The sequence below is a fragment of the Glycine max genome, chromosome 15 (genome assembly GCF_000004515.6).
Source record: "Glycine max cultivar Williams 82 chromosome 15, Glycine_max_v4.0, whole genome shotgun sequence".
Classification (NCBI taxonomy): domain Eukaryota; kingdom Viridiplantae; phylum Streptophyta; class Magnoliopsida; order Fabales; family Fabaceae; genus Glycine; species Glycine max.
The window spans coordinates 44,634,312-44,658,839 of record NC_038251.2 but is presented as its reverse complement, the minus strand read 5'-3'; positions in this window follow the sequence as shown (position 1 = coordinate 44,658,839).

Here is a 24,528-nt window from a genome sequence, read left to right as displayed (position 1 = left end):
ATCAAAGTTGAAAAAATGCACACACATGACCTCTATTTATAGCCTAAGTGTCACACAAAATTGGAGGAAAATTCAAATTTCACTTGAATTTGAAATTGAATTTGTGGAGCCAAACTTTGGAGCCAAAATTTCACTAATTATGATTAGTGAATTTTAGTTATGGTTCAGCCCACTAATCCAAGATCAATTCCAAGATTTTCCACTAAGTGTGCTTAGGTGTCATGAGGCATGAAAAGCATGAAGGACATGCACAAAGTGTGACTATATGATGTGGCAATGGGGTGTAGTAAGCAAATGCTCACCTCCCCCTCTAAAATTTAATTGGATTGGGCTTCTACCAATTCAATTAAATTTATTTCCAACCACACACATCAAATATCAACTTAGTGCATGTGAAATTACAAAACTACCCCTAATACAAAAACTAGTCTAGGTGCCCAAAAATACAAGGGCTGAAAAATCCTATATTTCTAGGGTACCCTACCTACAATATGGAGCCCTAAATACAAGGACCAAATATAATGACATCCTAGTATAATATGTACAAAGATAAATGGACCCAACCTTGGCCCATGGGCTCAGAAATCTACCCTAAGGTTCATGAGAACCCTAGGGCCTTCTTCAGCAGCTCTAGCCCAATCTTCTTGGAGCCTCTTGCTCATGGTTCTAGTGATTGGTCCCTTCCTAGGGAGGATTGCATCAAATATAAACTTGATTTTGAGATTTATTAGTCTAAAAGCCCAATTTCTAGAAACATCCTTAGGCCAAATTCTACAAGAATGTTCTAGAGAAATCTATTTTAAAAGATAATTCTAAAGTAGCATATAGAATGATCTATAATTTGTGAGTAAGATTGTATCTACGAAGAAAGCTATAGAGAATCATTTGCAGTCATTAGATTAAGTGTGTGTTGACAAAATCCTAACCATTGGTTTAGGAGGAGCCTCTAATATAAATAGGGGTGATGCATTAGAGTTTGTATCAAATCAAATCAAGCCAAAAATCAAGAATCATTTATACAAATAGTCTCTTCTTCCAAAATTTATAATCTCTCCCATTCTCAAATATTTCCAGCACTACTAAAATTTCATTTCAACAAATAGGCATCAAAGCTAGAAGGTCCTTTATAAGGAGATGGTGGCGAGTAGCGGCTTGGTTCCATTGCAAGTTCTAATGCTCAACATGAGAAACTATGACAATAGGAGCATGAAGATGAAGGCTCTCCTTGGAACACAAGATGTATGTTTGGGAGATAATAGAGAAAGGCCACATCGAGCCAGGGAATAAGGGTAGTCTCTCTCAAAATCAAAGGGATGGTTTGAGAGACTCAAGAAAGAGAGACAAGAAGGCTTTCTATCTAATCTATCAAGGATTAGATGACAATTAATGCTTTTGAGAAGGTTTCAAAAGGAAAGTCGACAAAAGAAGCATAAGAGACGCTTCAAACCATATACAAGGAAGTGAATCCAGTCAAGAAGGTATGTCTTCAAACAATAAGAGCCAAGTTTGAAACATTTCATATGAAATAAAATGAAGTCATCTCCGACTATTTCTCTATAATTTTAACAATCACCGATCAACTTAAGAGAAATGGTGAAAATATTGATTATCTAAAAATTATGGAGAAAATTCTTAGACCATTAGATCCAAAGTTTGAACATATTGTTGCCATCATCAACGAAACAAAAGATTTGTAGGCTATAACCATTGAGCAAATTTTGGGCTCATTACAAGCTTATAAAATAAAGGAAGGGATCATGGAACAACTACTTCAGACACAAGTTTATTCAACCAACGAAGAAAGTAGTCAAAATAATAGAAGCCAACAAGGATAAGGTTGTAGTGAAGATCAAGGAAGAGGACAAGGTCATGGACAAGGACAAGGCCATGAGCAAAGCTCAATAAATTTCAAAGAGGAGAAATCTCAACAAGAGGTCATGGCCAAGGCAACTCAAGATCAACGTACGACAAGTCAAATGTGAAATTTTACAATTGTGGCAAGTTTGGTCCTTATGCTTCTAAATGTAGAGCTCCTAGCAATGATAGAGTTGAAGAAAAGGAAAACTAAGTTGAAGAACAAAGTAAAGAAGGTGACCCATTATTGATGACTTGCACGACTGATGAAAGAAGAAAAGACAATAAATGGTACCTAGACACTGGTGCAAGCAATCATATGTGTAGTAAAAAGATCATGCTGGTGGAGCTTGGTGAATCGATGAACGAAAATGAGGCCTTTGGAGATGAATCCAAGCTAGAAGTGAAAGGAAGGTAATATTCTTATCTGTTTGAAGAATGGTGAGCATCAATTCATCTCAAATGTTTATTATGTGCCGAATATGAAAAGTAATATCTAAAGCTTGGGGAAATTCTTAGAGAAAGGTTATGATATTCACTCAAAAGACAATAACCTTTCTATAAGAGACAATGCAAGTAATTTGATTGCTAAGGTGCCAATGTCAAGAAATAAAATGATTTTGCTCAATATTCAAAATGATGTCGCAAAATATCTCGAGATGTGCTACAAGGATGCATCTTGGCTTTGGCATATTCAATTTGGGCATCTCAATTTTGGAGGATTAGAGTTGCTCTCCAAGAAAGAAATAGTGAGAGGATTGTCTTGCAATAGTCACCCTGATCAAGTGTGTGAAGGATGTCTACTTGGTAAGCAATTCAAGAAAAACATTTCAAAGGAGTCTAACTCAAGAGCTAAAAAATTATTGGAACTTATGCATATAGATGTGTGCAGTCCTATCAAGCCAAGCTCACTTGGAAAGAGCAATTATTTCCTTTTCTTTATTGATGATTTTTCAAGAAAATTATAGTGCTTTTTCTGAAGCATAAATAAGAGGTGTTTGAGAATTTCAAGAACTTCAAAGCCCTTTTTGAGAAGGAAAATGGCCTTGAGATCAAAGCCATGAGATCTGATCATGGTGGAGAATTTACATTGAATGAATTTCAAAAGTATTCTGAAGATCATGAAATTCAATGACCCTTCATAGAACCGAGATCTCCCAAGCAAAATGGAGTCAAAGAAAGGAAGAATAGAACAATATTAGACATGGCGAGGAGCATGCTCGAGAGTAAAATACTTCCAAAGGAATTTTGGGTAGAAGGAGTGACTTGTGTAGTTTATCTTTCCAACCAGTCTCCAACAATAAGTTTATGGGGAAAAACACCACAAGAAGCATGGAGTGGAAAGAAGCCCGACATTTCACATCTAAGAGTCTTTGGAAGCATTTCCCATGAGCACGTACTAGATGAGAAAATAAGCAAGTTGGATGACAAAAGTAAGAAGTACATCTTCATTAGTTATGACTCAAATTCCAAAGGCTACAGGCTCTGCAATCCTTATTCGGGGAATACAATCATCACTCAAGATGTCAATTTCAACGAAGAAGTAGAATGGGATTAGGGACCACATGATGGAAACTATAACTTTTTTTGTGTTTCAAAGAAGTAATAAAGGATCCTAGTATCCCATCAACTTCACCAATTGCAAATACTCAAGAAGATGAAAGATCTATTTAAATAGTTCTATGCTTCAAGAGCTTACAAGAAATTTATGAGGTAACCGAAAATTAAGATAATCTTACTCTTTTTTGTCTATTTGTTGATTGCGAACCCATGAGCTTCCATGAAACCATTGAGAACAAGAATTGGAAAAATGCTATACATGAAGAAATAAAGGCAATCAAGAAGAATGACACATGGGAGCTTGTTTCACTTCTAAATTTGTCAATGGTAGGCGAAAGTTACTGTTGGACATGTGGCCTTAGTTATCTTAAGAAAAGGTGAATTAATTTCTAAATGCTCTCTCAAAATAAATCATTAGCCAAACACTTGCAAAATTTATAAGGATTCTTACATGATCTTCAATTATAATATCCTTCTCTTAAAGAGAGAATTCCTCTTCTTTCTTCTTATTCAATGAGATTGATTAAGAGACCGGAGATCTCTTAAGTTGTAAGGAATGTTGAACACAAGGGAAGGATTGTCCCTATGTGGTTCAGACTTTGTAAAGGGTTTTTACAAAGATAGTGGAAAATCTCAAGTCGGTTGCTTGAGTACTGGACGTAGGCAATGAACTTTGCCAAACCAGTATAAAACTGAGTTTGCATTCTCTCTTCCCTTATCTCATTTATTTTGTTGCAATCAATTTTGTCTTGCATGTTTAAAGAACATTCTTAAATTGATTGCTGCTTCTTCTGCATTATGAGCCTATCTCATTTAGAATGGGGTTAAAAGTTTGTTAGTGGGAAATTAATTCACCTCTTCTTAAGATAACTGAGGCCACATGTCCAACAAGTGGTATCAGAGCAGAGTTCTTGTATAAAGTTTAAAAATTTCAAGAATAGATATGGTCTCGTCTAACTTTTCATTTCCTAAGGAAAATTCTATTAATAGGCCTCTTTTGTTTTCAATGGTGACGGTTATCATTATTGGAAAACCCGAATGCAAATCTTTATAGAAGCCATAGATTTAAAGATATGGGAAGCCATTGAATTTGATCCCTTTATTCCTACAATGGTAGAGAGAAATGCATCTATAAAAAAATTAGAGAAGAAGAAGATGATGATGAAAGAAGAAAGAAGAAGATTCCTCCTTAGCCCCAAAATGCTATGAATGCGATCAACCTTGGCACATGAGATTCGATTTCCCTGTCATTAAAAGAAGAATGGAAAAATCCGACAAGAGGAATTTCAAAGAAAAGAAAGAAAAGAAAGCATACATCACTTGGGAAGATAATGTCATAAATTCTTCATGTGATTCAGAAAATAAAATCATAAGTTTAGGTCTCATGGCGAAAGACTATGAAAGCGGAGAAGAGGAGATGCATCAAAGTTTATTCATATTTCTCACCCAAAATAGTGAATATGTGATTTATGGAGACAACAAACAAAGGCCCCTTGATCAACAAGCCCAACAAGTGATATCAAATGATACCAACAGGTCACTTGTCTTTGATAAATTACTTTTGATGATTTTTGTCTATGATTGTCAACTTTTGATTGAGTTTTGATGTTTGTTTTCTGCTTGAGTTTTTTATTGTCTTTGATGATTGTGTTTTTATGATTGTTTTTTATTGTCTTTGATGATTGTTTTTAATGATTGTTCTTGATTGAGTTTTGATTGTCTTTGATGATTGTTTTTAATGATTATTCTTGATTAAGTTTTGATTGTCTTTGATGATTGTTTTTTATTGTCTATGATGATTGTGTTTGAGAGTTATTATGATTGTTTTTTATGATTGTGTTTGAAGGTTATGTTTATTATTGATTACTTTTGATAATTTTTTTATATATATTTTGATTGTTTTATAGTGGATATGTAATTTTGTGGGTGCAAAATAGTTTATTTTAATGCCTTTTGGTATCACTTGACTCTCATATATTGCAACAAGTGGTTTTCTTCTCTCTGCTCATGATTTGTTTTTGATGTTGACAAAGGGGGAGAGATAGATAAAAGATAAGAGAGTAAGGGAAATCATCTATTCTTTATGAGATAACTTTTAATATATGAAATCTATGAAATCTTTAACTGTCTCATATTAGAAAACATTGCAAAACCAAGGGGGAGTAAAACTATATACAAATAGATATTTTTTTGTTGTTTTTGCTCCTAACCTACAAGTGGTTGTCATCATAAAAAAGGAGGAGAATGTAAATCATGCAGGTTTTGATGATGTCAAAAAGAATTTGCTTGATAATGAGTGTCATCATAAAAAAGGGGGAGAATGTGAATCATGTATGTTTTGATGATGTCGAAAAGAAATCACTTGATTGTCATCATCAAAAAGGGGGAGAATGTGAATGTATGTATACATGATTTTGATGATGCCAAAGAAGAATCAAACAAGGCTGCTACATTTGCTTCAAGATTAATACAAGATTGCTTCAACAAACAAAGCCTTGCTTCAAGATTTCTTCAAGATTAAGCCTTGCCTCAAAACAAAGGGTTTCAAAGTCATGAAGGCTCTAGTAATCGATTACCAGGAAGTGTAATCGATTACCAGAAGGGAAGTTTGAGAAATAGCTGTTGAAAAGGGTTTTGAATTTGAATTTTGAACATGTAATCGATTACCATATATCTGTAATCGATTACCAGCAACGAAACTCCTGAAATTCAAATTCAAAAGTCATGCCCGTCAAAATATAACTATGTAATCGATTACCAGAAATCTGTAATCGATTACCAGTGAAGAAATTCAGAAAAAGCTTTTTGAAAAGACACATCTCTTCAAACCATTTTGAAAAGGCACGAAGGGCCTATATATACATGTGTGTCTGACTTCAAAAAGTAATGAGAGAGATATTCCAAGAGAACTTCATTGTCAAATGCTCTCTCAACAGAAATCCTTGGCCAAACACTTGCCAAATCTATAAGGATTCTTACATGATCTTCAATTGTAATATCCTTCTCTTAAAGAGAGAATTCCTCTTCTTTCTTCTTATTCAATGAGATTTATTAAGGAACTGAGGGTCTCTTAAGTTGTAAGGAATGCTAAACACAAGGGAAGGATTGTCCCTGTGTGGTTCAGACTTTGTAAAGGGTTTTTACAAAGATAGTGGAAAATCTCAAGTGGGTTGCATGGGTACTGGATGTAGGCAACGAACTTTGTCGAACCAGTATAAAACTGAGTTTGCATTCTCTTTTCCCTTATCTCATTTATTTTGTTGCAATCAATTTTATCTTGCATGTTTAAAGAAAATTATTAAATTGATTGCTGCTTCTTCTGCATTTTGAGTCTATCTCATTTAGAAGGGAGTTAAAAGTTTGCTAGTGAGAAATTAATTCACCCCTTCTTAAGATAACTGAGGCCACATGTCCAACAGTTACTACTAATCTTGTCATCTGATGTATTATATTCTTCTATAGATTGCATCAGTCTACTACCACCTGAAGCTCCTACAGATAAATAATGATTTTGTGTTTGGCTTTGCTTTCTCCTATCTGCTACTAAACTTACTATTGATTCCTCTGACTCATCTTTTATGTTTGTTAGACAGTCTCTGAGGCCACGTTCCTCTATTCAATATTCTATATTCCATCCTTCACTCTCTGGCACATCTAGTATGGACCAAACATATTTGGTTGATGCTTTCCTTTGGATGTTGTGGCTAAGATGGCCCTAAACTTTCACTGTCATGTCCTAGTGGATGTAATTCCGCAATTCTGTCATGATTTATAGTGCATTGGTTTCCATCTAATAGCCCTCTTTTCTTCCCCTCCAATTTTTGGAGTATGGGATATAACTAGCCTGCATTCCATTCCATTACACTCGTCATTACACAAACTTAGTCTAACAGTGAAATGGATAATGTTTATCACATGGTAAAAATTACAAAGAAATTATTTATGGACAAGCAACATAGTTAAGAACATAAAATTAAATATATGGGGCACTAGGCTACCAATAATCACTTTTATCAATCCTAGATACCAGCTAACCCATAAGCGCTATAATAGGATGACTGCTATTCTAAATTTTTGTCAATAATTCTTAGTGATAATGTTTTTCATTATCTAGCTTCTCTTCTTTATTTTGTAACATCCATGACTAACCAAAGATATAGAGAAAAAAAAGAGTGAATGGGTTTGGGAGGTTAGTACAAATTGAGCAATCATAGTTATCTCTTGAATTAAGAAACTAGCATTATCTCTTTCTCCACACCTTTGTTAGAATACCATGTCATATGAATAGGGTTGGGTTCCAACACCCATAAGTCTCCAACAACACCAACAAGATCACCATCAATGGTTCTGTACTTAAAGTCATTCAGCACAATAACATTAGGATCATATGACAATTTAAATAGTATGCATAACCATCATTTTCTTGTCCAAAAAGTTATCCTATCCTATGTATATTAGTTAGAAGATAAGCTAGAGGTTTGAACTTTCAAGTGTATGCCAGTCCAATAAGTTTTATCTTTGCTAGTATTACTACTACATATTAATCTAGAATGAGAAATTATTACATATATAGATCATTGTAATCCCAACTCAGTAGCATAGGTCTAGTAGCTAAGAGTCAGAATAATTTGTACATGTTACTATTGTGGAGTATTGTGTGACACTCTGCTCTTCTTAACCAATGATTCATAGTTACTATTGAATTTCATTATAATTGAAAATTAAAATTAATTAATATGATTGAGAACCATGTGCTACATGGAGATTCTAGCTGTAAAACTAATTTTTTATTCCATTTTTACATGTTAATATAAGTTTATATTTTACTACTTACAAAAAAAATTAATATGAATTGGAAAGGGTGGGGGTTTAGTAAAATCAAGTAATACTTATTACACGTAAGTTTTAAGCTATAAAATTATCGATATAAATTTGAGGGAAAACTCGTGTTCTAAGTGTTGTGTTGTGTGGGCTGAAGTTTAACTACCTAGGTGATTGGTTGGAGATTTAAGACTATGAACTTAAGTTTTCACTTTTCAATTCAAACATAGTAAATGAACTTTTCCCCATGATTTTCTTTCTTTTTTTATAATTAAACGTTAATTACTTCTAAATTAGTGTTTTTCTTTGTTTTTATAGTAGATTGGTTTAATGTTTAATTATTTTGATACTTTGTAGTGTATACTTTGCTTTGAAAAATGTTGTAGATACTTTTACTGAAGATAGTAGTTTGGTACTTTGTAGCCTATATTTTGCTTTGGAAATTTTGATTTATTCTGATACAAAGTAGTTTTCTTAGAAATATACTTAAAAAATCATTTTTTCTTGTATTTAACCGAACTTTAAAGTTTAACCTTGTGCAATAAGATAGGTGATTATTTATCATTCTTAATTAATTAGTTTGAAATGAGAAACTAAAACTTTGGTGGGGTGGAGATTTAATGCTATTTGTGCATGAAGCCTTGGCAGGTATATGAATTTGTGCAACATCATTAGTTGAACTAGGTGTAGGTATGTGCCTGCAATCACTAAAGTATAAATATGTGATGGTGCCTGTGACACCCTCTACCCTCACAAATAACGAATAAAAGGAAATAAAATCATGTAGAATTTTTTTTTAACTTTAGATTAATTTCAAAAGATAAAGGGTTCAAACTCACTTAATGAAAACATTGTAGAAATTGTTCGAACAAAAACAAAGTTATCTCGGCTCAAAACAAGGTCGTCCGTGCTGAATAAAAAAACTAAAACAGAAAACATAACACAATTATATTGTTTACGGAAATTATAATATGTGAAGTAAAATTCTATGCCCCAATGTCACACTTATCAGATCATGTCTCTATCACAGACTAAGTCTCTCCGGCTTTATCATGGAACTCATCATATGATGGTTCACCTGAAACAAATGGCAATCAGCCCAAACACAAACACACACCGGGAGTGAGTTATCACATTCATATATAATAAAATAGAAGAGCATGTGAAACATATAATACTTAAAGCTGAATTTATATAAATAACATCACTTCACAAAATCACACACATTATTCACATCCATTCAAGTTCACACACTCCAGGAGATGACATCAAATCACAATTGTTAACTCGATGAAAGTCAAACACAAGCGTTATGCAACAAAGATTTTAGACTCAAGCCTACATGCAATGTGGTACCATTTTTTTAGTGAAAAACCTCATCGGGCACCTAGGAGTACATGACAAGACACACCACACAATGGGTATGTCAGGTCACTCTCACTAAGTAAAATCATAGGGAGACCAGTCAGGGTCACGCTGTTTTGCGAGAATGCTCCAATCATGTGAGATCGGCACAAGCTTAAAGGAGCACTCAAACCAGGTGACCACCAAGGCCTACACTCCAAAGAATTCGTCAGGGCCTCTCCCTCCTGATTCAGGTCCAACCCAGAATAAACATTTGAACACACAGACTCTACCTATGGATTATGCAATGCACACAATTACTCAATTGTTTTCAAAATCTCAATTATATTTTTTTTCAAAATAATTTTAACCCATCACGCCTCAAGTGATTAACTCGTCGGGTTCTCACAATGGATCCCATCACAACTCATCGCGCATTAACTCGTTGCCCTTAAAGGATCTTAAACTTGTGTGATTACATAATTCATGGCTCACAACTCAAAACATACAACATCTCAACAATCATGTAATTCATAATCCATTACATACCAAATGATTATCACTTACACACAATTTCAATCACAATTTCATAATAAAATAATTTAACGCATCCCATGCATCCTACACATATCATTCAATAGTAACATTTACTTGACACAACAAAAATATAGATTAAATTGAAATATATTAATTCAACAAAATAAATAAATACAAACTTCTACAACAATTAATTTGAGATGTAGCAAAAAAAATAATTATGATTAAGCAATAATTTTACAAAAGTATTTAATTTATTATTATACATATATAACCACTACTAAAAAAAGGCTTTCTATATCGCTACATTAACATCGGTTATTGCGAAAACCGATGTTAACGAAATCGTGATGACATTTTTGTAATTAAATGGAGTTACTTAACATCGGTTTTAGCAAAACCAATGTTAACTACTTCATGTTAACATCGGTTATTTAAAAAACCGATGTTAACATGATGTTCAGATGAATATGGTAACATCGGTTTTGGCAAAACCGATGTTAACTTCGTAGAGGTAACATCGGTTTTGAGAAAGCCGATGTTAAGGAGTAGATGTTAACATCGGTTTTTAAAAAACCGATGTAATCTATTTGATGTTAACATCGGTTTTTACAAAACCAATGTTAACTATATTCAGTTAACATCGGTTATCCTTAAAAAACCGATGTTGTTATGTTTATAAGTTAAAACTTGACATTTCACAACCCGCGCCCTCAAAAACCTTGCACTCCCTCTTCTCTTTGTCCTCCTGCCTAAAATCGCTCTTCTCTTTCTCCTCCCGCCTGAAATCTGCCGGAAACCACTCCCTCAACATCCACATTGTTTTGAATACTGCCGGAAACCCCTCGCTCGAACCCACAGAACCCCCTACAGTGCTATTGGAACTGTGGCTCAAAGAAAACCCTACATACACTCCTCCGCTAGGTACTAGGGTGCTGAAACACTCGTGGGTTCTTAAAGCTTTCTCCACGAGGTACGTAGGCCAACTTCATGTATGCTAAGTTTGAGTGGGTGTTCATGTTTTATTGATGATAATAATAATAATATGTCTTCAGTTGCAGTATTGCTGATTGAGGTACGAGGAAAGCTTCAAGTTTCATGCCATTGTTACTGTTTGGGTTCGAGGTAAGCTTGGTCTCTTTTTCATTTGTAGTATAGTTTACTCTTTTTCGCTGCCATTGTCATTGCCATTGTCTTTGTTTCAGTGGGTGTTCACTCTTTTTCATTGTCACTGCCATTGTCACTATGTGTAAAAGTAATATAGTTTACTAATTTGTCCTGTACTTTTTTGTTCAATGTTGTAAATAGTGGTTATGTATGATGTGACTGATTGGGTTAGTGAAAATTGATTTGGCAGGGTCTGAGCAGAAAGCTGGTCCATATATTGTCTGTGTTGCCTTTTTTAGTTTCTTCGACAATTTTCAGGTATCCCATTTCTTCAATTTTTGAATCTTTGATGCAAGTTTACGTGTGTGAACTGCAATGCATTGATTGTTGGTGTTGCTGCAATGTTTGAATGTTTTGATGTAATTGCTAGGATAGCAATAACTCCGGTAAGGCTACCTACTTTGCTGTTTTTGTTCGTCTGGTCAATTGCCTGAGTCTTTTGGTCAATTGTGTATATTAGAGTTGTAGTCAATTGATGAATACTAAAGAAATGTAGAGAAAATGCTTGACTCTTTGTCATCATGCTGACTAACTAGTTTGTAGGTTCAATATCCTTTAGAAGTCCAACTATCTGTTGCATGCAGAGATACGTATTTTAAGTGGAAACATTTACATTCAAATAGAATTCAATTGTTAAAAAAATAGAAGCATGTTCACCTGAAATATAGCTTTTAGAAAGACGACTAAAATGTTGTGTGACACACTGCTGCTCTCTCTCAGTCTTTCTGTCTCTCTCTACCATCTTTTGTCCTCACCACTATTTGACACAATGCTGCTCTCTATATGGCGTAAAGTCAATAGCTGATACACAGAGACATGCACACACACACACACAAATGAATGCATTGGGTAAAAAGTTAGGGTAGCACCTGTTGTAAAAAAGATGGTAGATTCTTGCCTTAGAGGGTTGAGCATGTGTGAGGATGATCTTATAAGCCTTAGTAAGAAGAGTAGATCAGATGGAGGATAGCCTAGTCACTAGAGGCAGAGGGAGAGTAAGAAAAACCATAAGCAAAAGAATTAAAAAACATTTAGAGATACAATGGAACATTATGGCATCGTCTGATTCATGTAGTGAACTCCACCTAGTGGGAAAAGACTTGGTTGTTGTTGTTTAATCAGTCACTGAATAGAGTTGGTTTTACTAATTAGGGTCCTTTAGTTATCCCAAAATAAGATATATGGCAAGTAAAGTACATTTAGCCACTCCAAATACATAACTTAAACACACACAAGTGATGAAGGAATCAGATTCCTTCTATTTCACATTTATTTAAAGCCAGGGACAGTACTTCAGCAACCATAGAGCCCTTAGATAGAGATACTATTGGGAATTCCTCTAAAATTCAATCCCTCCTCACTAGAAGGATAGAGCAAAGTCTAAGGCATTTTAGCCGGCCCATAGCGGTTTCTCAATGTCTCATCATTGTTCTTCTCTATAAGCTTCTTTTCAATCTCTTCAAGATTCTTTCCAAACCTCTTAAAGGCCTCTAATGGCCTGGCATCAGAAGTCTAGTAGTCACCACCATCTCTCTGCCCAAGGTAGAACTCATCAGATGCGTGCCTTGATAAAATTTCTATAACTGTAAGGTCAATGAGGGTCTCTTTCTTGCCAATAATAGTCTTAAAAAACTCCTTCTCAGGATTAAACCTCCATATGGATACTGTCCAAAGTTAACAGCAGCATGAAGAGCTGAAGCAATCCATATGAGGGTAGCGAAAGCTTCAACCAACTCTTCACGAGTTTGCATCTTTTGCCACCATGGCTTATCCTTGAAATCCCCATGACCCATCTCTACAAGTTCTTTCCACCAAGCTTGGAGCTCGGGGTCTTTTTGAAGTTCCTCAGCTGACTTGTAGTAGAATGAGACATATTCTTCCACCCAAGACTTGATAGCATCCCATATCTCTAGCCCATTAGAAGCATAAGGATAGTCCTCAATCAAAAGTTGAACTCCATGGGGAGCAGATGGATCCTTTAACAGCAACTCCTCTGAATTAAAAGCACCCAAATAACATTGATTAGCACAAGAGTTATATCAAGTCTGAAGCCCTTTTTCTTCTTATGTCATTGATGACTTTTTATATGATGCATTCAGGTGTTCCCCCATTGTATGCACTTTGTGATTTCTTGTCTTTTTAATTTACTGTCAAACACAAAACTAGAGCTGAATCAGAACAAGAAACTGTTTCCAACACAAAAGACTAGAGCTGAATCCAAACAAACAGAAACAATCATGGCTAGAAATAAAAAAAATAAATTAAAATAGAATTAGATTGATGAAAAATTTGGGACTATTATTTGTTCGTTGGCGAGACTGAGAATGAGGTGACAAAGTTAATTTCTAGCTTATCAAACCAGCCTGGGCTTTGAAATAGGCTAGATGAGGCCTTAAGAATTGGTCCATAACAAGCGTTGGTCCATAAGAGGTAAAAACCTTGATTTATTTTAATCACTAAATTGATAAAATTTACATTTTATAAAAACTAATTAAAAGTGTAACTTTATAAAATTTGGCAAACAAGCCAAAGACTAGAGAAGGTAGGTATATAAGTGACTTACATACTAGGAAAAGATAATAAATTAATAAGTAATTATTGAGTCATTAAATTAACCCAGCTAATATTCTTATTAACCTAATTTTTATTTTGCTCAACTTCTTCTAACTAACCTAATAATATAAGGCTATGTTGAACTCCTTATTATTTTTATTTTGCTCAACTTCTTCTAACTAACCTAAAACTTGAATAAATAATGGACCTAAAATTTTCTCAATATTTGTGTTATTTATGTTGAATTTAAACCTGTTCAACTCCTTATTATTTAGAACCACAAATGTTGATAACTAATTATTGTTTAATAAACTATTGTACCCAAAGATATATCACTGTCATTTCCTTTATTAAGTAAGTGGTAGTAAAGTACTGTGTCATATCTAGTCTTATATAGCAAGTAAAAAATTACTTGAAATATAGGTATGATAAGTGATGACTTGAATGCATATGTACTTGAAATATATATCCTTCGACTTTTCGTGTAGTGTCTCTTTTTCGCTTCCTTCTTTAGTCTTAAGGTTCTGAGTGTCTCTTGCTGGAAGAGACGAGGTCCATGGGTTTGCTAAACTAGTAGGTGGGGGTGGTGGATGATTTGTTAGATTCATACTCTTTTCTCATTTTTAAAACTTTTTTGAAATTAGTATTACCAAAAAAAAATTTCTTTTGTTTATATTATTCTTTAAACTTGTTTTACAAAATAGTTTTACAAAATCAAATAGACCTAAATGGTAATTTTTCTTTTCTTTGTTTTGATGTTTGAAATTCTTTCAAGAGTAATAATATACAAATTATTTTTTTTTATTTCAAACATCCTACAAATATTTTTCATTTCTCTTTATCTTGGGTGTTTATTGAAGTGTTTAAAATAAAAAATGATTTGTGTATCATTATTTTTTCTTGTTCAAATTGAAAGAATCTAAAACTTTTTTTATCAAAATGGATAAGATTTGTAGCTTGAGACGATAATATTTATTTGTTCTATTTTCATAATTTTATAGAACAAATGATCAGTAAAGTAGTGTAACAATATTTTTTTATTTTTTACTTTTAAGACTAGATATGACACAATAATTTTTGGTTCCTCTGATCATGTTCATATCCACCCAAACATGTGGGAAGTAAAGCGTTTGCTCGAGGCTCCCAAAATAACTAATTTGATCATTATTTTCTTACTTGTTGTCCACTATAGCATAATCAATTAGAGAAAGAGAGAGAGAGAGAGAGAAGTCTATGTATCCATCATCAAGGTAGTAGCAGTAGTAGTAGGAACACCCAAACGGTAGAGTAATGAATGAAATTGGGAAGAGGAGAGGACGAAGGGCTTGTCCTTTACAGATGTTAACCTCCTGCCCCTAGGATGTGCTGTAAAAAAAGGAGAGAAGAGATGGTGGGAGTGTCGTAAGAGAAGATTGTGAGGGAAGATGGTAGGTAGGTAATTTTACCAATGCTGGGGGATTAGATTTGGGGGTGAGACTAGAAACCCCCAACTAATTAAACTAGAGTCACTTTGGTTCAATTCTATATTTAATCTAAGCCACTTATGTATGACAGACCACTTTTACTAGTAACAACACCTATTTTATTAAACTAATTAAGACACAATTTATTATCCTTTTAGTTATTCTAAGTACTAATATAATGTAAACAATTTATTCTAAGATTCCTATAAATAGACTTTCTCACGAATCGTATTTTTCGAATATAAAAAAATTTCTACCTTACCAAACGCGTCCTCAATGTTGAAAGATCTCTTTATTTCCCTTTCAAAGAGACACGTAAAAATGCGTCAATACAATTGTTTTTGGATTCAAGTGTGTACGTCAACAAAATTGTTTTGAACCGATATAATGGATAACTAAATTAAACTTACACTCAGGAAACTATATCACTTGTTAGTGGCTAAGTGTGTGTATGGAAACCCGTTTCAGCATGACTGGACGAAGGTTTTACACATTCCAAAGCAATAAAATTAAAGGAAGGGGAGTTGAATAGGTCAAACACACCCTAAGTCTACATAACTCTTAGAATCTATTAACCTACTGCACACATCACACACACACACACACACACACACACTAGGGTTCAAGCTTCATACAATTCTCAACTCTTTTAGCCATTGGGAATGCAAAAAGGGCATGGGTCTGGCTTGCCTTGGGCAGTAGCCTTCTCAGAGAGAGAATAAAACCAACCATTTCTCCATTTGAACTGCAAGTTCAAGTATAACCAAGATAAGAACTTATATATCTAGTGAATCCAATATTTATTCCACTAACCCTATCATTTACCTCGTTAACTACCATGGGAAAGTGGGCTACAGCTCGAGAATATGCACATAAGCGCTCTTCCATGGCTTCTTCAAATGTTAACCCCTTTTCACTTGCTGCTGCTGATGCCAGTTCTATTATAAGGCTGGACAACTGAAAGTGCAAACATCAGTCAATTCTCATTGCAGTGTTAACATTTTAAGTGTTGAATACGTTATCAATATTAGCTCTAGATGTTTGTCAAAAAATCTCTACATTTTCTTCCTTATCTTGTTATGGCCAACATTTTATGCCCAAATTTGTATGACAAACATAGTTTATTTACAATTTATAGATCGTAGATTTCATTCAAGGCAACAAATCAAGTTCAATATCAGGTCACCCATTTTGGACAGAGCTCCTTTAGTCCAGGATCAACCTTTCAAGCAAACCAAATCCAACCAAATTTGAACATATTTCATGTTAACTTGATTTCACCCAAGACTTAGCCATAGGAATTGAGAACGGTCATTGAGTAGTGGGTAGACACCTCTTCAAGATCCAAAACAAGAAAACACACACACACACACACACACACACACACACACACACACACACACACACACACACACACACACACACACACACACACACACACACACACACACACACACACATATAAGAGAGCGAGAGGATACTGATTGCAATTACCAACCATCCTATTAACTACCCAATTTTAATCAGATCATGTACATCTAATATTGTCTTTGAAATTCTGATACTGGGGACAGATGTCGTACAGGATGTCACGACATCACGCTTCAGAACATGCAGATTATACTGTATGAACAGATTAAACAAGTAAATAACACAAGAGAATTGTTAACCCAGTTCGGTGCAACATCACCTACATCTGGGGGCTACCAAGCCAGGGAGGAAATCCACTAAAATAGTGTTAGTTCGAAGATCTAACAGCCACTGTTTACAACCTTCTCACCTAACCACTACCCGTGCAACCTCTACCTAAGAGCCACTCTTAGATATGAGAACCCCTCTCACTCCCTCTCAATCACTCTCCCGTGTTTACAATTAAATCAAATATACACCAGAGATTGCTCTCTGAACAATAGAGATCAACTCTACACACTCAGGTCCAACACTTGATGTTAGGGTAGCATCAAGGTGGCTCACAAAACACTCAAGTCCCAAAACTCACAAAATAACTCTTCAATCCCGGACTTGGTACAAAACTCGTGCAGCCTTCATGTTTATATAGCAGTGTGCGTATCTGGGCTGCAACAACTTGTGCTGGATGAGATCTATCATTTTCCTGAAAATCTGCACTTAAAGATCTAAAAGATAAAGCTTGATCTTTTAGTTTTTTATCTTTAATCTTTAATCCCTGAACGAACTATTCAAGTTTGTAATTCGAACTTTAATTATCTTTTAATTCGTTCCTAAAGATAGATCGCCAAATCTGTTGCTAACTGCACATTAATCTGTTAAAGATATAACAGATTTATGTGTCCAGTATTTTCGGGCCAGATGTCCTGGACATCGTATCCGACATCTTGGATCCTGCAGCTTCAATTCTTCATTTGACATTTTATCTTGCCTTGTGCATTGTGCAGCCCGATCTTATTCCTTGACATAGCGTTGGACATCATGTGCAGCAACTCCAGCTTTCCTTCATTGTCTAAGTGCTTATGTTTTAACAAAATTTTAGCCAATCTTTTAAAAGCTCAGTAAAGCTAAGCACTAACAATCTCCCCCTTTGGCAAATTTTGTCTAAAACATACTTAGACACTTCCTGAGCAGGTACGAGCAGTTATGCAAGTGGGATCAGCAACTTTCATTATCAGAGAAATCAAGCACAGCGGTATCTGTAGTGGCGACAGCAAAATTCTGCAAGTTGCAAGTCGTTTCCAGGATGTCAAGACATCTCACGTGACATCAGCTTTCTGCTCCCCCTGTCTCCATGCTCTTATTGCAGCATCTTCTATCAGCTACTAGTCTTTTCTAGGATGTCAAGACATCTCATGTGACATCAGCTTTCTGCTCCCCCTGTCTCCATGCTCTTACTGCAGCATCTTCTATCAGCTACTAGTAGCTTACATCAGTCATCATCAGCAGCAGCAGTCTCCCCCTCAAAATCATATACATACAACTCTCCCTCAACATCATGAATCATACATAATACTACTATTGCATACATAGTATCCTACTACTCAAAATCATAAATCATGCATAATACTACTATTACTCCCCCTTTTTAGACAGAATTTGACAAAAGTAGAATGCATGCAAATATTACAGACCAATAGCAATCAATTGTTCAAAGGGACATGCCCCTATAGCTAGTAAGAGTAAAAAAACACAAATAAAGGTCTGATGGTCATGGGGTGGCCTCAGAATCATCATCATCGGATTCTGTATCCTCTGCTGCATCTTCTTCTTCCTCAGCTGCTTCTTCTTCTTCCTCAACTGCTTCACCATCATCAATGCCACTGTCTGAGAGTCTTTTGATCAGGCGTTCCAGCTCCATTTTCTTCTCTGTGGTGGCTTTGATGGTTGCTTCCAGCACCTTGCATGTGTCTTTGAGTTCAGCAATCAAAGCATCCTTGGACACAACATCTGAAGCAGCAGCTTTCCCTGATGTCGAGACAATGTCTGGGACATGTGTCCCCTCAAACAGTTTGTAATGCAGGGACAGAGCCGATTCTCTCTTCATCACAGAGTCAATGTTGTTTAAAATATTGGGATGTTGACTCAACATAATGCCACACAATACAGTTGGGAAGGCAATGGGTAATTTGACAACAAAAGATTCTGAATGCTTAACAGTTTGATCAAAAATATAGTTTCCAAAATTAAATTTGGACTTGGTTCCAACAGCATACAGAAATTTACCCAAACCTGTGGCAACAGTGGAAGTATGATTGGTGGGTACCCAGTTTGCAGCGCCAATCCTATGCAGGATTGCATACTTCACACTTAGCTTCCCTGCAGAAAGCTTCCCTTTCTTTGGCCAATGCTGGACTCGTTTGGCAGTGATTTCCTTGGCAATTTGATGCTCAGAAACAGCAATATCCACCACTCCTTCAGTTGATCTGCCCAGGTATTTGTTGATTACAGCAGGGGAGAATCTAACACATTTTCCTCTGACAAACACTTTCTGATAATCATCACTTTTTCTGTTTGTTATGTCAGAGGGAATGTTGACAATGAATTCCCTGACTAGACTTTCATAGCAATCTCCCAACTTGGTGACAGTTTTCAGCAGTCCAGCAGCCTTGATGAGGTCCATGATCTCCTTGCAATCCAAGGCATCTCTTCCCAGTTCTCTTTCAACAGCAAGTCTGCGTTGATATACAAATTTCCACCTTTCAACATTGCCAATGAAGTGGAATGAGATGTTGTCCAATGGTGCATCAGGGACATTTCCAGGCACCTTTTTCCCTGATTTCTTGGCCCTCTTGATGTCGAGAACATCTAGTTCGACATCATCATCAGAATCAGATGAGGAAATTTCTTTCCTCTTCTTGGAAGGAATTGCAACTTTGCTCCATCTGGATGTGGTAGGAGTGATTGGAGTGCTCTTCTTCTGTGCCATAGTTTTGATTCGTCCAGACCTCTTAATGGGGGTTTTCCCCTTTCTGCTTTGTAGTCTTTCTGCAATGCCAGGTGCCAACTTGTTGGCAATGGGTTCCTCATCAGATTCTACTTCTTCTAGATCAATGAGGTCACCTGGAGCAGGTTCTGGTGCCCTTGGTGCAGGGGTCTCCTCTGTGGCTTGATCCTCTTCCTCTGTTGATTCCTCTTCACTGGGTGAAGGGATGACTTCAGCATTTGGAGTGGAAGATGTTGGAACATCTTTTTCAGCATCAGGCACAGAAACATTTGGGGTGGAAGATGTTGGAACATCTTCATCAGCATCAGGGACAGAAGCATTTTTCAGAATGCTACTCACAATACTGCGGATCTTCTTATCCATCTCCGGGTCTGCTTCCCTAGGACTTGTTGCAAGGCTAGGGTTTTCAGAAATCCTCACTCCCTGTTGTCGTTTGGGAACCAGTTTCTCAGGAACAGGGGCTTGACCAGGAATCATTTGTATGGGTTGGATATGGAATTCAGGTTGTTCCTGGTTTGATGGTGCTTTGGTGGATGATGGAGATGATGGTACAGAGGGTGAACCAGGAGATGAAGTATCTTTTGGTGAATTAGCCATGGAGAAGCAGAGCTTTTGAAATGGTTTCGTGAAAGTCTGAGAGGTGTTGGGGAATGCTGAGGAAAACGAGAATGCCACGAAAATGTAAATTTGAATGCGGAATGTAGAAGGACGTGTGAAGCAACGGTCGAATCTGTTTTGGCCCAGTAGTGAATGTGCTATTAACGTTTGAGCACATTCATATAGAAGTAATTGCTATAAGTCTTCTAGCAGACAAATGCCCAGCTTGCCCCTCAGTTTTTCAAACTGATTTGCATCCAATGCCTTTGTGAAAATATCTGCTATTTGTTCCTCAGTGTCAACATGCTCCAGTGTGATAACTTTATCATCAACAAGCTCTCTAATATAGTGATGTCTAATGTCAATGTGCTTGGTTCTGCTGTGTTGAACTGGATTTTTAGAAATATTAATAGCACTCAAGTTGTCACAGTACAATGTCATGACATCTTGTTCGACATTGTACTCCTTGAGCATCTGCTTCATCCAAACCAGTTGTGAACAGCTGCTTCCTGCTGCAATATACTCTGCTTCTGCAGTAGATAGGGACACACAGTTCTGCTTCTTGCTGAACCATGAAATAAGATTGTTGCCCAAATAGAAACATCCACCAGAAGTGCTTTTTCTGTCATCTGCACTTCCAGCCCAATCAGCATCACAATACCCAACCAGCATTGAATCTGAACAATGACAGTACATAATCCCATAGTCACTGGTGCCATTTACATATTTCAGAATTCTCTTTACTTGATTCAAGTGACTTATCTTGGGATTGGCTTGATATCTTGCACAAACACCTACTGCATAGGTGATGTCAGGTCTGCTAGCTGTTAAATATAGTAAGCTCCCAATCATGCTTCTGTACAGACTTTGATCAACACTGGTGCCAGCTTCATCTTTTGACAGTTTCAAGTGAGTAGGTGCAGGTGTTCTTTTATGGCTGGCATTTTCCATCCCAAACTTCTTGACAATGTTCTTTGCATACTTGCTTTGTGAGAGGAATATGGAGTCTTCCATCTGCTTCACTTGGAGTCCCAGAAAATAAGTCAGCTCTCCAACAAGACTCATCTCAAATTCAGATTGCATCTGTTGGACAAAATGTCAAAGCATCTCATTCGACATCCCTCCAAACACAATGTCATCAACATATATCTGTGCTATCATCAAGTTTTCAGCATCTTGTTTGACAAAGAGAGTCTTGTCAATTCCTCCCTTCCTATACCCTTGCTGAGTAAGGAACTCTGTTAGCCTTTCATACCAAGCTCTTGGAGCTTGCTTCAATCCATAGAGAGCCTTCTTGAGCCTGTATACATGATCTGGATGAGTTGGATCTACAAATCCCTTTGGCTGCTCCACATAGGCTTCTTCATTCAGGTATCCATTCAGAAACGCGCTCTTCACATCCATCTGGTACAGCTTGAATTTGAGGATGCAAGCTACACCAAGTAACAATCTGATGGACTCAAGTCTAGCAACAGGGGCGAAAGTTTCATCAAAGTCTACACCTTCAATCTGAGTGTAGCCTTGAGCAACAAGTCTGGCCTTGTTTCTGGTTATAACACCTTCTTCATTGGTTTTGTTCTTGAAGATCCACTTGGTGCCAATCACATTAGTTCCCTCGGGTCTAGGAACTAGCTCCCAAACTTCATTCCTTTTGAATTGCTCCAATTCTTCTTGCATAGCATTGATCCAGAACTCATCAGTCAGTGCCTCTTTCACATTCTTGGGCTCAATTTTGGAGACAAAGCATGAATTGGAGACAATCTCAATCTCCCTTGATCTTGTAGTGACCCCTCTGTTTGGATCTCCTATAATCAGCTCCTTGGGGTGCATCTTCTGGATTCTAATGGAGGGTCTCTTGTCAGGTTGATTGATGTTTGGTTCATCTGTAGCAGAATCAGAGTTTTCTGCATTTTCTGCACTTTTAGCTGTATCTGCTACATTGTCTCCCGATGTTCTGACATCTTCTTCGACATCCTTCTTTCTTGCTGGAGTTAGATCATCAACAACCACATTGATGGATTCCATCACAGTTCTGGTTCTGGAATTGAATACTCTATATGCTTTGCTGTTTGTAGAGTATCCCAAGAATATTCCTGCATCACTTTTTGGATCCATCTTTCTCCTTTGCTCTCTATCTGCCAAAATGTAACATGGACTTCCAAAGATGTGGAAGTGCTTGACAGTTAGCTTCCTCCCTTTCCAGATTTCATACAGTGTGGTTGGAGTCCCTCTTCTAAGTGTGACTCTGTTGTGGATATAGCATGCTGTGTTCATGGCTTCAGCCCAGAGATTATAGGGAAGTTCTTTGGCATGAAGCATGACCCTAGCAGCTTCTTGCAAAGTCCTGTTTTTCCTTTCAACTATGCCATTTTGTTGTGGTGTAATGGCTGCAGAGTACTCATGAGTGATGCCTTCAGATGTGCAAAATTCAGTAAACTTGCTGTTTTCAAACTCTCTGCCATGGTCACTCCTGATTCTCTTGATGACACAGTCTTTTTCTCTTTGAAGTCTTAGACTCAATTCTTTGAATACTTCAAAGGTGTCTGATTTTTCTCTGATAAAGTTGACCCAGGTAAATCTGGAGAAATCATCCACAACAACATAGGCATACCTCTTTCCTCCAAGGCTTTCAACTTGCATAGGCCCCATCAAGTCCATGTGAAGTAGTTCCAGCACCCTGGAAGTGGTCTGATGTTGAAGCTTCTGGTGGGACATCTTGACTTGCTTTCCAATCTGACATTCACCACAGATTTTGCCTTCTTCTATTTTCAGATTGGGAATGCCTCTAACAGCACCTTTGTCAATGATTTTCTTCATGCCTCTTAAGTGCAGATGTCCAAATCTTTGATGCCATATTCTGACTTCATCTTCTTTGGAGAATAGACATGTGGATGAGTAACTGGTTTCTTGAGGTGTCCATAGGTAACAGTTGTCCTTTGATCTGCTGCCCTTCATTAGGACTTCATTCTTCTCATTTGTCACCAAGCATTCTGACTTTGTGAAGTTTACATTGAACCCTTCATCACACAACTGACTGATGCTGATCAAGTTCGCAGTTAGCCCCTTCACCAGCAGTACTTTGTTCAGACTAGGAAGTCCATCATGGACTAGCTTTCCCATTCCAGTGATCTTTCCTTTAGAGCCATCTCCAAATGTCACATAGCTAGTGGAGCAAGGTTCAATGTTCACCAGGAATTCTCTAACTCCTGTCATGTGTCTGGAACAGCCGCTATCTAGGTACCAATCTTCCTTAGCTGATGCTCTAAGTGAAGTATGAACAACAAGACTAACAGTCTTGTGTTTTGGAACCCACATCATCTTCCTTCCTCTGCTGCTACCTTGAGTTCCATGATGTGGATGGCCATGTAAATGATAGCAAAAGGGCTTTATGTGACCATACTTGCCACAGTAGTGACACCTCCACTTCATTCTTTTGCTCTTTTTCTGCTGCGTTCCATGATGTCGAGACCGATGTTGTGACATCGTGGCTCCAGTGCTGTTTTTGGCAGGAACAAATTCTGTCATGGTCGTTCTGCCAGCAGATTTATGATTAAATCCAAGTCCTCTCTGGTTTCCAACATTCTTCCCAAGCTGTAGCACCTCATCAAGCATATCTGAGCCTTTATTCAGCATCTTTATTGATTTTGTCATGTTTTCCAGTTTAGAGTTCAGAAAACCAACTTCTCCTTTAAGCTCAGAGATCTCCTCTTCATGTGCCTCCTTCTCAGCCTCCAGATTTGCAATGACCTTCTTCAGTTGTGCTTCTTGCTGAAGAATCTTCTCACTTTTGATGCATAGTTTTCTATAGGATATAGCAAGCTCATCAAAAGTGATTTCAATATCACTTGAATCTTCATCAGATTCAAATCTCCCAGTGAGAGCATTCACATCTCTGTCAGAATCACTTTCCTGTTCACTCTCTGTATCATCAGACCGACATACAGAAAGTCCTTTCCTCTGCTTCTTGAGATGGGTGGGACATTCAGCTTTGATGTGCCCATAGCCTTCACACCCATGGCATTGAAATCCTTTGCTGTGACTGGACTTTTCATCTGACTTTTTGTGGTATTCACTACCTTTCCTGATGTCGAAAGGGATGTTCCGGACATGTGGTTTCTGCCTCCTGTCCATTCTGTTCAGCACTTTGTTGAACTGTTTTCCAAGGAGCACAACTGCGTTAGTCAGACCTTCATCAGTATCCAGGTCATACTCATCTTC